This window comes from Olea europaea, chromosome 12, assembly GCF_002742605.1.
Source record: "Olea europaea var. sylvestris chromosome 12, O_europaea_v1, whole genome shotgun sequence".
NCBI lineage: Eukaryota > Viridiplantae > Streptophyta > Magnoliopsida > Lamiales > Oleaceae > Olea > Olea europaea.
Window position 1 is genome coordinate 7,044,434 of NC_036248.1, and position 3,789 is coordinate 7,048,222.

General features: G+C 30.1%; 1 long non-coding RNA gene across 2 annotated transcripts; it reads left to right on the forward strand.

Annotated features, from left to right (window-relative positions):
• Positions 1-9: 9 nt before the first annotated feature.
• Positions 10-3,361, forward strand: LOC111405420. 2 transcript variants are annotated; one of them, XR_002704785.1, is made up of 3 exons: positions 10-1,000; positions 2,108-2,197; positions 2,989-3,361. It is a non-coding gene; the product is annotated as an uncharacterized LOC111405420 (long non-coding RNA). The 2 variants fall into 2 exon arrangements; XR_002704784.1 differs by having other exon boundaries at positions 2,108-3,361.
• The last annotated feature ends 428 nt before the right edge of the window (positions 3,362-3,789 follow it).

The following is a 3,789-nucleotide window of genomic DNA, read 5'->3' on the forward strand; positions in this document are numbered from 1 at the left end:
GCAACATAATACATGAAGGTGACTACCAAATTGTCATAGGCACACTTCTGGTAAAAAAAAAATTAATGTAGTGAAACCCATAAAAAAGTACGCACTGGAAAAGAACTTTTACAAAATAATTCCTATCTTAATAAATCTAATCAGTATAACCAATCATGTCATATACTTGCTGAACAGCTATATGAGGAAGATTTCTACTGAATGGTACCTATCTCCAAGTTAATGAGGTCGGATCAGATAAAGTCCATGTAAATCAAAGTGCCAATGTTCATTTTGTAACGATTAACACTTCTTCTGCATTTATTTCTTGACATTTTCAACATCATAGTTTTTCTACATAACTCTTTGATTATCAATTTAAAGTTCAATTTTTTAATTGATTCATTGTTTACTTTTGTAATTCCTCTCTTTTGTTGCCTTTTAATTTAAATGCTTGTTCCTCGGATTATGTTTGCTGTGTGGCTGCTTATTTCTAACTTTTTCCTTTGGTTGGGGAATATACATTGTTATTAATATATTCTTGATTTTCTATTCTATATCTTGTTTTGACTCTAGTTCCTACATTTATTTTGCTTCGAACCATTTCAAGAATTATGATGTTTGTGTAAATTCTTTGACTTACCTTAGCATAGTGTTCTAAAGTTACTAGCAATTCTAAAACCTCTGATGGGATTAATCAGCCAACAGAAGTTTGAAAAATCTTGTGTCTATAGTTATTGGCTTTTATTTTTGAACTTCAGCCATTTCCACTTTGTTCACGAGCTTGTAATCATACTTATGGACTCAACAATTTTTTTACTTCGAAATATTGCCCTGGTTTTGGAAGGTTATTACTTTTGTGTTTTTGGTGAGAACTCTCTCTTGTTTTCTGTGATTGCACAAGTCAAGAGAATTTTTCCTACATATTATTCTCAATGTAGAAAATGAAATGTTGCATACACTTTCATTTTTAGCAGGCATTATGGAGATGGAATTCTTGGGGCTCACCCAATTTCTACAAGTAGGTTTGGCTCATTCCATACTGTGTGTTCTACTTTTGCTTAATTTTCTAATATTTAAATGTATAATTTTTTGTCTTTTATACTTTATTTTATTCTTTTTTCATGTCACTTATGTTGGGGAATTGGATTTTAATGAGATCACTGTTTCTCTTTGATTTCAATGTTGTGTGGTATTTGCAATAGATTTAATTGTTTGTTTTTTCAATGGGTTCATGTATTGTTGAAGGAGATGTGCACTATGTTATTTAAGCAATTCTCATCGTCTCGCAAGTAACTATTCTTTTTGTACACTATTTTTGGGTATAATTACTTTATTTCTTTGTGATAATACAAGAAGGGAATTGTGTATGTTTAGTGGAGGTTCGATTCATGTAATTTGTGAGAATTTTTTGTAATTTTTTAGTTATGATTTATATTACTTAACATGTATCATAATACACCGAGCTTTAATGATGGTTTTGTTTCGTTTCTTTATATTTTTTGCTCTTTCTTTATTTAGGGTTGGATCGTCAGATATTTTGCAATTGACCACTTGGTGTGATTGTTTGGATGTTTATACTTCACTGGATTTTGTAGTTCTTTTTTTTTTTTGTGATTTGTGATAATTTTTGTTAGAAAGTTTTTTTATGCTTTTTAAAATCTTTGTTTGCAATGAGTTTATGCTTTTTAAAATCTTTGTTTGCAATGAGTTCGTTTGGGCAACTTAGCATCTTCATTTAATAGTTGATCATAGTGAAATTTGGAACATGTGTCCTATCATGGGAAGGATAAAAAACTGATTTTAACAATTTGAATTACGATTGGATCTTTATGGACCTAACGAAATTTTTTAAGTTCCATACTAATATATATATTTATGTTTTTAAATAGAACTATTACGAGACTTTATTGTAGAGCTTGGAACTAGATTGTTGTGTAGAAAATCGAAGAACGAAGAAGATATATAATTAAATATGCATATTTGTTTGAATAAGGTGATTCAGGTCAATTAGTGTAAATATTGTATCTAGATTGTATGTATTACTGGTCCAGGACTTCTTCTTTTTTTTTCTTTTTTATTTTATTTTAACTTTCAGTTCTCATTTAAGTAATTTTGTTCTTTTTAGATGAACTTGTCTGTTTTGAGAAAGCCTAGAACGGAAAAGCTAGACAACATTCTGATTGGAGTAAAGGATTCAATATGCAAGGTATTATGGGTAAGGAACATTTTAACTTTTCGGAGATTGGATATGTTGTTCTAAGGGCAGGTCCCTCTATTAGATTATATAAATCTTAATAAAGTTGGTTTTTTCAAATATACTTCTAACTTTATTTAGTGACAATCATTACTTTTTTCTTTTTACATTTACATATTGTTTGTGAAGGCATATTTGCATCTTTGTTTGTTTTGACGTTCAATAATTGGAACAAAGAATCCTTTGGTGACTCGCCTGATAGAAAAGACGAATTGAGGTCAATAGTACTTGTTATATTATTGTTGCTATACTTGTGTGTAAAATTTTATTTTTCTTCGAGTATGACATAATCCCCATAACAACAATGGTGGCAACTTAATTAAATTTTTGAGATTGAGCAGGTAAATAATTTTACTTCATGAATTATATAGTTCATACAAATGATAATTTCTTTCACGCCAGTTTCTTGAAATTAGAAGTATACTAAAGATACGAGACTAATTTAATTAGAATGATCTTCATTTTTGTAGATGCATTGGTCTAGCTTTTTCCCTCCGATTTATGCTACTTGTGTATCAGTCTTCATCACATGTGCTAATTATTTCCACCTTGTTACAATTCTAATTGTATTAATAGAAATATATTTTTGTCTAGAATCCTCTTTTCTGCAAAATAAATTTGTTCGGCCTTCATAAATTTCAATACTCATTTATCGTAGTACTATATGCTGCTGTATTAATTCCTTGTCTTCCTCTTCCTTTTCCTCTAATCTATTCACAATTTTCTCACGTGTCATCTCTATATTGGTATAGGCCAAAACATAGAAGCATTCGACGATGTGTTATGTGGGTAATGGACAGATGGTGGTGGTCTGTTGGACTGTAGTTTGAAGAGCCTTTTGAGTTATTTGGACTTGTGCTAAAGTTGGAGTATCTTCTATCTATTTTCCAAACATAATCTTCAAGTTGAACTCAATCATATGGTCCATGTCAAACGTTGAAAAATATCAAATGTGTCAACTATACCAGAAAAACAGATAATGTAACCCCACTCATTTCTTATTCACGTATATTTTTTATTAATCTAGGCGCGATAGAATGCTGTTGTGAGATTGTAAAAGCCGTTAACATGTTGCCAAAATTTTCTTACATCATGGGGAAATTGATCTCAATGTGTTATCTTTTCTTTACAATCATTTGTATATTTTCAGCATCTCTTCTTCTCTACAACCTCGTATTTTCATTTGATTATTTAAATTTTAACCAACGTTCCTAAATGTTGACAGCCCTGATTTTTTCAAAAACATTCTAAAAAACTACAATTCATACGCTAACAAAAATATGATAAATAAAAAATTCGTGCAAGGCACTTGACAGCGACTAGTATTAATCAATGTTTGTAAAATCGGACCGAACCGGCCGGTTCAACTGGTAAAATCGAGAACCAAACCAAAATCCAGTTCGATTTTACTAAATTAATTGATTGTTTAATAACCGGTCAAATAAACCAAAAATCAGGAACCGGTTACGGTTTTGGATCGATTTTCACAACTTGTTTTATATATATAAAAAAATTTATATAATAAAAAAGTTACCTTAAAGATGGAAACCCAT